Source organism: Tamandua tetradactyla, chromosome 1 (assembly GCF_023851605.1).
Source record: "Tamandua tetradactyla isolate mTamTet1 chromosome 1, mTamTet1.pri, whole genome shotgun sequence".
NCBI lineage: Eukaryota > Metazoa > Chordata > Mammalia > Pilosa > Myrmecophagidae > Tamandua > Tamandua tetradactyla.
Window position 1 is genome coordinate 10,505,351 of NC_135327.1, and position 14,152 is coordinate 10,519,502.

Sequence of the window (14,152 nt, forward strand, 5' to 3'; positions counted from 1 at the left end):
TTTTAGACTTTATTGCCCTCCCCATGAAATTTTAATACCACAGAGGTACTGTTTCTGTTTATGTACTATATGTACATCTGTGCTTTAGGCATAAAAATGTAAGATGTTTTGACCCCCCAAAACCAATTTTTGCCTCTTTGGGAAGATATTGCCCCATTGAAAATACAATGCTTGACCTAAATTGCAGGCAGCCTGAAACCTAGAAACAAAGTAGCTCTGAGAGTCTATTTCTCCTACTGGCAAGAATTTACCTTCCACTCACATCTGATTGCCAAAATTACAGTTTTGTAATCTTGTTGTGAGTATAATTCAGTAACACTGTATTATATCCTGTATGCACACAGATGCGTATGTATGTATAGCTAATTCAAAATTAAAAAAAAAAAGTTATTGAATACATACCATGAAATTCACCAGTTTTTATTCTAAGTTTTTTTTTTTTAACCTAAGAAGAAATACTGATGGTGATTCACTGACTAATTTTTAAGACCTTTCCGCAGCATGACAGCCAGTGAGAAGATAGAGCCATGAACCCTGTGGAGGCACAGCTGGTCCAGAGACCACCCGCCATCCACCAGAGGGCTGAGGGGGAAGAAGAGAGATGGGGCAGCGTCCTAACCTTGAGCCGCTGTGCTTATTGCAGTCATTGGACTGTTTAAATAAAGGCCCTTGAATCTGAGCACACTCTTTTTTTTTCATCACATATTTGTATACTCATCATCATTTTCATTTCTTAGAACATTTGCATAAATTCAGAAAAAGAAATAAAAAGAAAACAGAAAAAAATTCATATACACCATACCCCCTACTCTCCCTTTCATTGATCACTAGCATTTCAATGTACCAAATTTATTTTGACATTTGTTCTCCCTATTATTTATTTCTAATCTGTGTGTTTTACTCATCTGTCGAAAAGGTAGGTAAAAGGAGCATCAGCCACAAGGTTTTCACAATCACACAGTCACATTGTGAAAGCTTTATCATTATACAATCATCTTCAAGAAACATGACTACTGGAACACAGCTCGGCATTTTCAGGCACTTCCCTCCAGCCTCTCCATTACACCTTAACTAAAATGGTGGTATCTATTTAATGCGTAGGAATAACCTCCAGGATAACCTCTCGACTCTGTTTGGAATCTCTCAGCCATTGACACTTTATTTTGTCTCATTTTGCTCTTCCCCCTTTTGGTTGAGAAGGTTTTCTCAATCCTTGATGCTGAATCCCACCTTATTCTAGAATTTCTGTCCCCCATAGCTAGGAAGGTCCACACCCCTGGAGTCATGTCCCATGTAGAGAGGGGGAGGGCAGTGAGTTTACTTGTTGTGTTGACTGAGAGAGAGGCCACATCAGAGTAACAAAAGAGGTTCTCTTGGGGGTGACTTGTAGGCCAATTTTTTTTTTTTTCTTTTTTAAAAAAATATTTTTTACGGATCTTCACACACATAGAGTCCATACATGGTATACAATCAATGGCTCACAGTATCATCGCATAGTTGTGTATTCATCACCATGATCATTGTTTTAGAGCACTTGCATCACTCTAGAGAAAGAAAGAAGAAAAAAGAAAAAAAATGCGTATATCCCATACCCCTTACCTCTCCCTCCCATTGAACACTACTATTCCTATCAACTCAATTTATTTTGTCTTAGCCCCCTATTATTTATTTATTTTTATCCATATGTTTTTTGATTTATTTATTAATTAAAAAATTAAGAAACCAAATAAAGCGTCAACATACATAATCAGTAATTCACAATATCATCAGTTAGTTGCATATTCATCATTTCTTAGAACATTTGCATTAATTCAGAAAAAGAAATAAAAAGAAATAAAATGAAGACAGAGCAACAACAAAAAAATTATACCTACCATACCCCTTACCCTTTGCTTTCACTGATCACTAGCATTTCAAACTAAATTTATTTTAGCATTTGTTCCCCCTATTATTTATTTTTATTCCATATGTTCTACTCGTCTGTTGACAAGGTAGATAAAAGGAGCATCAGACACAAGGTTTTCACAATCACACAGTAACATTGTGACAGCTGTATCATTATTCAATCATCCTCAAGAAACGTGGCTACTGGAACACAGTTCTACATTTTCAGGCAGTTCCCTCCAGCCTCTCTATTACATCTTGAATAACAAGATGATATCTACTTGATGCATAAGAATAACCTCCAGGATAACCTCTAGACTCTGTTTGGAACCTCTCAGCCATTGACACTTTGTCTCATTTCCCTCTTCCCCCTTTTGGTCGAGAAAGTTTTCTCAATCCCTTGATGCTGAGTCCCAGCTCGTTCTAAGATTTCTGTCCCACATTGCCAGGAAGGTCCACACCCCTGGGAGTCATGTCCCATGTAGAGAGGGGGAGGGCAGTGGGTTTACTTGTTGTGTTGGCTGGGAGAGAGGCCACATCAGAGCAACAAAAGAGGTTCTCTTGGGGGTGACTCGTAGGCCAGATTTTAAGTAGGCTTAGCCTATCCTTTGCAGGGTGAAGTTTCATGTGAACAAACCCCAAGATTGGGGGCTCAGCCTGTTGCTTTGGTTGCCCCCACTGCTTGTGAGAATATCAAGAATTCTCCACTTGGGGAAGTTGAAATTTCCCCCTTTCTCACCATTCCCCGAAGGGGACTTTGCAAATACTTTTTTATTTGCTGTTGAAATTGCTCAGGGATTTATCGGTGCATCACTCTGGACAAACCTACAATATCTCATGCCCTACTCAATGTTCCAAGTATTATGGTGTTCAATTAAGCTTTCCATAGAAGTTATATTAGGAAATGCACTAGTCAAAGTATAAATTTTGTACCAAATAAACATTTTTTGCTGAGCACACTTTGACAGTTTATTTCTTGGTGTGGTTTGGAGGCTGGGGAGCACATGAAGGGGAGAGCTGCAGTGAGCTTTTTAAGCCAAAGGTAAAACTGCCTGAATGGGTTTGTCTCAGAGGCAGGTGAATTGGGCAGTTTCCTTCATTCTGTGATTTGTGGTGCCTGTTGCTGCTCTCCATCCCCCCAAAAAGGAAGAAGGGACAGAGGGAAAATATTCCATCTGACAGTTGGTTGGTAGAGCCTGAGATTCTTGAAATTCTCATTATTAACTGGTTTATCCATAAAAATATTTGGGCAAGTGACTGTAGGAATCTGTGTATTTGATTAATTTGCTGTCACTAATCTGTTGGCTAACAAGGAATAGAGAGGGCACTGAGGAAAAGAAATAGGGAACTACAAAGCTTTTGTTAGAAGAGTGGAAGAGGACAGAGTACGAAGAATGAAATGTAGCTTCACTTTTCTGAGCTGTGTTTATGGTCAGAGAAGGAGGCCCAGCATAGCCAGGGGGAGTCAGATGTTCAGGCAAGGAGGCCAGTGAATGGAAAGGCCTAAAGAACACATTTTGCCCCTGGTTAGTTTTGGTCCCAGTGCCACATAAGATAGGAATGTGACAGGACCAAATAGAACTGAGGCATCCCTAACCCATCCTAGAGCAGCTGCAGAATTCCAGTTATGGTGAATAAAGATAGAGCAAATGCTTATTGGTGCTTACTGTAATGCTAGGTACTGTGTTTAGCATTTTATATTTATTGTCTTATTTAATCCTTTAAACTGTGTGCTGTATAGGTAGTGTTTCTACCCCCATATTACTGATAAGGGAACTAAGACATAGGGAGATGAAGTAACTTGTTCAGGGTCACGTGATTACTTGTCTTCATGTGTAATATAAATGCAGAGCTTTGGAGACCCTGCCTCAGAGAGGCTCAGCTCCCCACTTCTGGGGCCATGGCTGCTGCATCATACCTCTCTTCAGGAGCTTAGCTTCCCTAGCAGATTCATGATTTACATTTAAGCCATTTAGTCTTGAGGTTGCTACCCTGAAGTTCCTTCTTCAAGGCTGCTGACCACAATACTAAAATTAACATCGTTCAAGAGAATATTAATAGTTTTTTCACCCCTTTTTTGAGTACAGACTGTGCCTTATCTGGGATATACCACTTATTTTAGAACTCTAGAGTTGGGTATTTAAATGGCAGGGCTTGTCCAGTGGTAGTCATGTTTCAAGTTAGTTAACAGACATTGCCGTTTCCTAAGTGCCTGCCATGCAGTAGAGGCCAGAGTGATGAATGTGATCACAGTATGGAAAGTAGACATAACCAATATTTTAATTATAGTGAAAAAAGTAAGTACAGCAGTAAAAGGAATGTAGAGGAGGGTGGTGAGGATAGGGAGAGCTTTCCAGAAGAGTTGACATCTAAATTGGGTTTTGAATGATGAATAGGAATTTGTCAGGTAAACAATTGCAGAAGAATTAAATGAAAATTGCTAGAGAGTTAGAGAGAGACTTCCTTTTGATCTTATTGTCAGTGTGTCTAGATTCTTAACATAGTAGAAAGAGCTTCCAGTTGTAAAATTCTATTTTTTTCCTAGTGTCTGTAAGTGCCATTGGGATAGTACCCTCAGCAATAGGGCTGGACACCTAAGGACTCTGCTCCTGGCCAAATGTACGTGGAGGAAGTGCTGCTTGAGGGTGGCTGTGGGTGAAGGTGTCCCTGTGGCCTAGCGCCGGTAACCCAGGATGGTGATTGGAATTGCTAGGTTTTTCTTCTCTTATATGTAAATGGTTTATTGATTATTGTATTCAGAAGGTATTTAGGCATTCAGTCCCAGAGCCTTTACTTGAGCACTGATGTTTTCTGGGTGGGGAGTGTGTGGGGTACCATGCATGGAACTTTTACCCAGGTAGGTAATGGGAATGAGGAATCTTTTTTATTTTTTCCTTTTTTTTTTTTTTTTTAACTTTTTTATTTTATAGTATAACATATATACAAAGCAAAGAAATAAAAAAGCAGTAGTTTTCAAAGTACTCTTCAACAAGTAGTTACAGGACAGATCCCAGAGTTTGTCAAGGGCTACCATAATATCCTCTCAGATTTTTCCTTATAACTGCTCCAGAATACAGGAAGATAGAGGCTTAAATATTTTTTTTATCACCACAATTGACTTTTTTCTTTTCTTTTTTTTTTTTGTGAAAAATAACATATATACAAAAAAGCAATAAATTTCAATGCACAGCACCATAGTTAGTTGTAGAACAGATGTTGGAGCTTAGTATGAGTTACAATTCCACAATTTTAGGTTTTTACTTCTAGCTAAGTTTTTCATATTGGAAGTGTCTGTCACTAATTTTATCATTTTTAAATTAAAGTAAGACAAAGTGTACTAGTCTCAAATACGTGCTTCATGAATTTTTTTTATTAATTAAAAAAAATTAACACAACATTTAGAAATCATTCCATTCTACATATGCAATCAGTAATTCTTAATATCATCACATAGATGTATGATCATCATTTCTTAGTACATTTGCATCGATTTAGAAAAAGAAATAGCAAGACAACAGAAAAAGAAATAAAATGATAACATAGAGAAAAAAATAAAAATATAAAATACAAAAAATATAAAAAAAAACCAAAAAACTATAGCTCAGATGCAGCTTATTCAGTGTTTTAACATAATTACATTACAATTAGGTACTATTGTGCTGTCCATTTTTGAGTTTTTGTATCCAGTCCTGTGCACAGTCTGTATCCCTTCAGGTCCAATTACCCATTGTCTTACCCTGTTTCTAACTCCTGCTGAACTCTGTTACCAGTGACATATTCCAAGTTTATTCTCGAATGTCGGTTCACATCAGTGGGACCATACAGTATTTGTCCTTTAGTTTTTGGCTAGTCTCACTCAGCATAATGTTCTCTAGGTCCATCCATGTTATTACATGCTTCCTAAGTTTATTCTGTCTTAAAGCTGCATAATATTCCATCGTACGTATATACCACAGTTTGTTTAGCCACTTGTCTGTTGATGGACATTTTGGCTGTTTCCATCTCTTTGCAATTGTAAATAATGCTGCTATAAACATTGGTGTGCAAATGTCCATTTGTGTCTTTGCCCTTAAGTCCTCTGAGTAGATACCTAGCAATGGTATTGCTGGGTCGTATGGTAATTCTATATTCAGCTTTTTGAGGAACCGCCTAACTACCTTCCACAGTGGTTGCACCATTTGACATTCCCACCAACAGTGGATAAGTGTGCCTCTTTCTCCACATCCTCTCCAGCACTTGTCATTTTTTGTTTTGTTGATAATGGCCATTCAGGTGGGTGTGAGATGATATCTCCTTGTGGTTTTGATTTGCATTTCTCTAATAGCCAGGGACATTGAGCATCTCTTCATGTGCCTTTTGGCCATTTGTATTTGCTCTTCTGAGAGGTGTCTGTTCAAGTCTTTTTCCAATTTTGTAATTCGGTTGGCTGTCTTTTTGTTGTTGAGTTGAACAATCTCTATAAATTCTGAATACTAGACCTTTATCTGATATGTCGTTTCCAAATATTGTCTCCCATTGTGTAGGCTGTCTTTCTACTTTCTTGATGAAGTTCTTTGATGTGCAAAAGTGTTTAATTTTGAGGAACTCCCATTTCTTTCTTTCTTTCTTCAGTGCTTTTGCTTTAGGTTTAAGGTCCATAAAACCGCCTCCAATTGTAAGATTCATAAGATATCTCCCTACCTTTTCCTCTAACTGTTTTATGGTCTTAGACCTAATGTTTAGATCTTTGATCCATTTTGAGTTAACTTTTGTATAGGATGTGAGATACAGGTCCTCTTTCATTCTTTTGCATATGGATATCCAGTTCTCTAGGCACCATTTATTGAAGAGACTGTTCTGTCCCAGGTGAGTTGGCTTGACTGCCTTATCAAAGATCAAATGTCCATAGATGAGCGGGTCTATATCTGAGCACTCTATTCGATTCCATTGGTCGATATATCTATTTTTGTGCCAGTACCATGCTGTTTTGACCACTGTGGCTTCCATAATATGCCTTAAAGTCCGACAGCGTGAGACCTCCAGCTTCATTTTTTTTCCTCACGATAGTTTTAGCAGTTCGGGGCACCCTGCCCTTCCAGATAAATTTGCTTATTGGTTTTTCTATTTCTGAAAAATAAGTTGTTGGGATTTTGATTGGTATTGCATTGAATCTGTAAATCAATTTAGGTAGAACTGACATCTTAACTATATTTAGTCTTCCAATCCATGAACACGGTATGCCCTTCCATCTATTTAGGTCTTCTGTGATTTCTTTTAGCAGTTTTTTGTAGTTTTCTTTGTATAGGTTTTTTGTCTCTTTAGTTAAATTTATTCCTAGGTATTTTATTCTTTTAGTTGCAATTGTAAATGGGATTCGTTTCTTGATTTCCTCCTCAGCTTGTTCATTGCTACTGTATAGAAACACTACAGATTTTTGAATGTTGTTGATCTTGTAACCTGCTACTTTGCTGTACTCATTTATTAGCTCTAGTAGTTTTGTTGTGGATTTTTCCGGGTTTTCAACGTATAGTATCATATTGTTTGCAAACAGTGCTAGTTTTACTTCTTCCTTTCCAATTTTGATGCCTTGTATTTCTTTTTCTTGTCTAATTGCTCTGGCTAGAACCTCCAACACGATGTTGAATAATAGTGTTGATAATGGACATCCTTGTCTTGTTCCTGATCTTAGGGGGAAAGTTTTCAATTTTTCCCCATTGAGGATGATATTAGCTGTGGGTTTTTCATATATTCCCTCTATCATTTTAAGGAAGTTCCCTTGTATTCCTATCCTTTGAAGTGTTTTCAACAGGAAAGGTTGTTGAATCTTGTCAAATGCCTTTTCTACATCAATTGAGATGATCATGAGATTTTTCTGCTTTGATTTGTTGATGTGGTGTATTACATTAATTGATTTTCTTATGTTGAACCATCCTTGCATACCTGGGATGAATCCTACTTGGTCATGATGTATAATTCTTTTAATGTGTTGCTGGATTTGATTTGCTAGAATTTTGTTGAGGATTTTTGCATCTATATTCATTAGAGAGATTGGTCTGTAGTTTTCTGTTTTTGTAATATCTTTGCCTGGTTTTGGTATGAGGGTGATGTTGGCTTCATAGAATGAATTAGGTAGCTTTCCCTCCACTTCAATTTTTTTGAAGAGTTTGAGCAGGGTTGGTACTAATTCTTTCTGGAATGTTTGGTAGAATTCACATGTGAAGCCGTCTGGTCCTGGACTTTTCTTTTTGGGGAGCTTTTGAATGACTGATTTGATTTCTTTACTTGTGATTGGTTTGTTGAGGTCGTCTATTTCATCTTGAGTCAAAGTTGGTTGTTCATGCCTTTCTGGGAACTTGTCCATTTCATCTACATTGTTGTATTTATTAGCGTAAAGTTGTTCATAGTATCCTGTTATTACCTCCTTTATTTCTGTGAGGTCAGTGGTTATGTCTCCTCTTCCATTTCTGATCCTATTTATTTGCGTCCTCTCTCTTCTTCTTTTTGTCAGTCTTGCTAAGGGCCCATCAATCTTGTTGATTTTCTCGTAGAACCAACTTCTGGTCTTACTGATTTTCTCTATTGTTTTCATGTTCTCAATTTCATTTATTTCTGCTCTGATCTTTGTTATTTCTTTCCTTTTGCTTGCTTTGGGGTTAGTTTGCTGTTCTTTCTCCAGTTCTTCCAAGTGGACAGTTAATTCCCGAATTTTTTCCCTTTCTTCTTTTTTGATATAGGCATTTAGGGCAATAAATTTCCCTCTTAGCATTGCCTTTGCTGCATCCCATAAGTTTTGATATGTTGTGTTTTCATTTTCATTCGCCTCGAGATATTTACTAGTTTCTCTTGTAATTTCTTCCTTGACCCACTGGTTGTTTAAGAGTGTGTTGTTTAGCCTCCACGTATTTGTGAATTTTCTGGCACTCTGCCTATTATTGATTTCCAACTTCATTCCTTTATGATCCGAGAAAGTGTTGTGTATGATTTCAAGCTTTTTAAATTTGTTAAGACTTGCTTTGTGACCCAGCATATGGTCTATCTTTGAGAATGATCCATGAGCACTTGAGAAAAAGGTGTATCCTGCTGTTGTGGGGTGTAATGTTCTATGAATGTCTGTTACGTCTAGTTCGTTTATTGTAATATTCAAATTCTCAGTTTCTTTATTGATCCTCTGTCTAGATGTTCTGTCCATTGATGAGAGTGGTGAATTGAAGTCTCCAACTATTATGGTAGATGTGTCTCTTTCCCTTTTCAGTGTTTGTGGTGTATTCCTCACGTATTTTGGGGCATTCTGATTCGGTGAGTAAATATTTATGATTGTTATGTCTTCTTGTTTAATTGTTCCTTTTATTAATAGATAGTATCCTTCTTTGTCTCTTTTAACTGTTTTACATTTGAAGTCTAATTTGTTGGATATTAGTATAGCTGCTCCTGCTTTTTTCTGGTTGTTATTTGCATGAAATATCTTTTCGCAACCTTTCACTTTCAACCTATGTTTATCTTTGGGTCTAAGATATGTTTCCTGTAGACAACATATAGAAGGATCCTGTTTTTTAATCCATTCTGCCAGTCTATGTCTTTTGATTGGGGATTCAGTCCATTAACATTTAGTGTTATTACTGTTTGGGTAATACTTTCCTCTACCATTTTGCCTTTTGTATTATATATATCATTTCTGATTTTCCTTCTTTCTACACTCTTCTCCACACCTCTCTCTTCTGTCTTTTCGTATCTGACTGTAGTGCTCCCTTTAGTATTTTTTGCAGAGCTGGTCTCTTGGTCACAAATTCTCTCAGTGACTTTTTGTCTGAAAATGTTTTAATTTCTCCCTCATTTTTGAAGGACAATTTTGCTGGATATAGAAGTCTTGGTTGGCAGTTTTTTTCTTTTAGTAATTTAAATATATCATCCCACTATCTTCTTGCCTCCATGGTTTCTGCTGAGAAATCTACATATAGTCTTATTGGGTTTCCCTTGTATGTGATAGATTGTTTTTCTCTTGCTGCTTTCAAGATCCTCTCTTTCCTTTTGACCTCTGACATTCTAACTAGTAGTGTCTTGGGGAACGCCTATTTGGATCTATTTTCTTTGGGGTGCGCTGCACTTCTTGGATCTGTAATTTTAGGTCTTTCCTAAGAGTTGGGAAATTTTCAGTGATAATTTCTTCCATTAGTTTTTCTCCTCCTTTTCCCTTCTCTTCTCCTTCTGGGACACCTACTACACGTACATTTGTGTGCTTCTTATTATCATTCAATTCCCTGAGCCCCTGCTCATATTTTTCCATTTGTTTCCCTATAGTTTCTGTTTCTTTTTGGATTTCAGGTGTTCCATCCTCCAGTTCACTAATTCTAACCTCTGTTTCTTGAAATCTACCATTGTAGTTTTCCATTGTTTTTTTTCATCTCTTCTACTGTATCTTTCATTCCCATAAGTTCTGTGATTTGTTTTTTCTAACTTTCCATTTCTTATTTTTGTTCATCCCTTGCCTTCTTCATGTCCTCCCTCAATTTATTGATTTGGTTTTTGAAGAGGTTTTCCATTTCTGTTCGTATATTCAGAATTAATTGTCTCAGTTCTGTATCTCATTTGAGCTATTGGTTTGTTCCTTTGACTGGGCCATATCTTCAATTTTCCTGGTGTGATTTGTTATTTTTTGCTGGCATCTGGCCATTTAATCAGATTTCCCTGAGTGTGAGACCCAGCAGGTTGAAAGATTTTCCTGTGAAGTCTCTGGGCTCTGTTTTTTTTTTTTATCCTGCCCGGTATGTGGCGCTTGTCTGTCTGCGGGTCCCACCAGCAAAAGATGTTGTGGCTCCTTTATTAATGCCACTATTGGTGTTTGGTTGGACCCAGTCCCTGCCTCTGTCGGAGACTCCCTCCTCTCCCTCTGGGCAGCTGCCTTGGGGGAGGGGCGCTGGCCACCTGCTGCCGCGGCTTGGGGAGCCACTGCTCCAAGACTCGCTGCCAGACCGGGAAGCCGCCTGTGGGGGAGGGGTGCTGGTCGCCGGCCGCCGCGCCTTGCGAAGCTTGCTGATCCGAGACTCGTAGCTGGTCCAGGAAGCTGCCTGTGAGAGAGGGGTGCCAGCCGCTGGCCGCCGCTGCTTGGAAAAGTTGCCTCTCCGAGACTCTCGGCCGGTCCGGGAAGGAGGGAGGGAGGGGTGCTGGCCACCAGCCGCCGCAGCCTGGGGAAGCGCGCGCCGCTTGGGGAGCTCACCGCAGCGGAGTCTCGCAGCCGGTCCAGCCAGGCCAGACTGGGGTACGCTGTGTGTCCAGTCCCTGCCGTGGCCCCGGGAGCTGTTCTGCACTGTTTCTGGTCACCTAGTAGTTGCTCTGGAGGAGGAACTAAGACGCGCGTACCTTACTAAGCTGCCATCTTGGCCCCGACCCCTGTATTATGTTTGTTTCATCTGATCTTGGTTTTCCTTTTTCCTTTTTTTTTTTTTTTTTTAATGTGGGTAGACACCGGGAACCTTTTTCCTATTTTTATTCTTACTTTTAGATTGAGTGTTTTATTACTCCGTTTTATCTCCACTATTGTTTTAATTACTCCATTTTATCTCCATATTATTTTATTAGTTATACTTCTTTTTAAAAATTAGTAGCTATAGGTTTACTATGTATTTATAATCTGGTTATGCTTCTTTTAAAACAAATTGACGATAGTCCTAGCATTTACAATCTACATTATAGTGTGTCTTCAAAGGATACTACACCACTTCACATAGAATGTAAGATCCTTACAAAACGCAGTAGACCTCCAGTTTTTTTGTCCTATTCCGTGTGATATTGTTGTCATACATTTTATGATTACATATTTTATAAACTCTACGTTCTGCTTTTACTACTTTTGCTTTAGATAGTTATTTTTCAGAGTGATTGAAAATATGGTAAAAGGTCTTTTATATTTATTTCCATTTTTACCAGTTTTGGAGCTCTTCACTTCTTTTTGTAGATTTCATTTTTGTCTGGTACCATATACTGCTCGAGGAACTTTGTTTACCATTTCTTGTAGTGCAGCTGTGTTTACCTTGAATTGTTTGTCTGAAACAGCCATTATTTTGCCTTCATTTTTGAAAGGTAAAGATGATAGAACTTGGTTGACAGATTTGGTGTTTTTGTTTTAGTACTTTTGAGGTGCCATACCATTGTATTCTGGATTGCATAAATTCTCATGAGTTTTCTGCTAAAACTTTTATTGCTTTTTTTCCTTGTCAGTGTAATAGCTTTTTCCTCTGGCTGTCTTTAAGAATTTTTTTTTAATTTTGGTTTTTAGCAGTTTAACTGTGAAGTGTTTAGGTATATGTTATTCATTGTATTCTTTATTTGCATTTATTCTGTTTGGGGTTTTCCTGAGCTTTTTGCATCTGTGGTTTAATGACTCTTTGCTTTTGGAAAATTCTCATTTTCTTATCGGTTATCTTTCTTACCCCAACCTTTGTCTGTCTGTCTTTCCGTGTTGGGACTCCAGTTACATGACTATGATATCATTTGATCAGAGCTTACAGCTTGTAGATACTCTTTTCTGGGTATCCCCTTCTTTTTTTTTGTTTTTTTCTTCTTTTGTGTTTTAATTTGGTTGATTTCTAGTGACCTAACCTCAAGTTCATTAAGCCTGGTCCTTCTCTGCGTTGAATGTTCTGATCCCGTCAGAGGAAAGTTTCATCTCTGATATATATATTTTTTTAATTTTTAACATTTTCATTTGACGCTAACATATTTCATCTTTCTGCTGAAATTTTTCATCTTTTCATGCCTATTGTTTGCCTTTTCTACTATATTCTTTAATATATTAATCATTGTTATTTTAAAATTTCCTGATAGTTCCAATATCTGAGTAATTTCCTGATTGTTCCAATATCAGTGTCATCTTTGTCCATTTCTGTTGATTGCTTTGTTTCTTGACATTCCCCCATCCCTACTTTTTTGGTATTTCTTGTAATTTTTATTTGGCTGCTGGGCATTATGTGTAGAATAGTAGAGACTGAGATGGACATTAAAAATTGATGTTGAAACTATTATGTTAGTGGGTAAAAAATTTAAAAGGAAGGAGTCAAATCTGTGCATGGAGAATATTTGTGATCTGTTATGGGACTTGGAGCATAATTTTATTATTTTCAGGTATTATGTAATTTCACATATCCCGTGTCTTATTTTCCTTCTGTAGTGTCTCTCAGAAACACTTTGTCTGGGACTTCCCCTTGTAGTTGCCCACTCTAATTTCTGCTCCCACTGCATTTGAAATTCTCCCTCACTTATATCTTCTCTGACATCAAATGACATTTGTTATCAGGTTTTGTTTTTTACTAGACTGATTTCTGTAGGTGTCATATCTTTTTCATATTTGGGTCTGTAGGTCTTCTAATTACATTTTAGGTTGAAGTCTTTATTCTAATTGAATTCAAAGTATTTAATGATTTTTATTCCTCAGTTGGAAATCCATATGACCAGTTTGTGGGGGAATTGTTCCTACTTTTCCACAGTCACACTTGATATTTCTAAAATATGCATTGGGTTGAGAAGTGAGGGAGGTAACTTTTACACCAAGAAGACATTTTCTCTACTAGTTTATTTGAATGCTTTTCTCCCTACCTTGGTGGTAAGATTTTGGGAGGAAATACCTGCCATCTATTTCTCCAAATGATCCTTTAGTATCTAGCACAATTGTGAGCACGCAGATACTCAGCAAATATTTCTTAACTAGATTTGACTAAACTAAAGAGTTTGGGAGTAAGTTACTAATAGCTTTAATATTTTCAATTTACCCCTTAAATCTGAGTAGTGATGATGGTGTTCTATTACTTACTGCCCTCCTCCCCCAACATTAGATTAGTGGTTATATCATTTGAGCAGTGTTTTCTTCCATACAGTAGAGCACTATCATGTGTGTGATGAGGGTGATAATTACTCTCATATTTTTTATGTTTTGAAAGTACTAAGTGATGTATTTGACCTGCATACCTGTGGTATAATCTGTTAATATTTTAAGTACTCTGAAACCACATATGAGGTGATAATGGCCAAAACTAAGCTGGGGCAATAGAAATGGAGAAGGGATTGGGTTTAAAGAAATATTTGTTTAAAAAAACACATTGAGTATAAAAAAAAAATTGTACTAAAGGTTATTTGCTCAATTTGTACAAAAATATTTATTTATATGACCATTGGAAAAACTGAAAAGTATAAAGAGACAAACTGCTAAATTCTTAGAAATATGCATACCCTAATAAAAAATATTTGTTTTGTAATCAATTTCTTTGAAAAACTTTTCAGGATAAAGATACCGAAAGAGTTT

At 37.3% G+C, this 14,152-nt stretch overlaps 1 protein-coding gene across 6 annotated transcripts in view; it reads left to right on the plus strand.

Annotated features, from left to right (window-relative positions):
- CHD6 (chromodomain helicase DNA binding protein 6) overlaps window positions 1-14,152 on the plus strand; it is a 261,441-nt gene that overhangs the window by 24,058 nt on the left and 223,231 nt on the right. Inside the window, exon 2 of one of the 6 annotated variants that reach the window (XM_077168263.1) lies at window positions 9,040-9,159. The exons of the other annotated variants lie outside the window; for them this stretch is intronic. The gene's annotated coding sequence lies outside the window, so the exon portion shown is untranslated. The remainder of the gene's footprint in view (window positions 1-9,039; window positions 9,160-14,152) is intronic. 6 annotated transcript variants of the gene reach the window in all.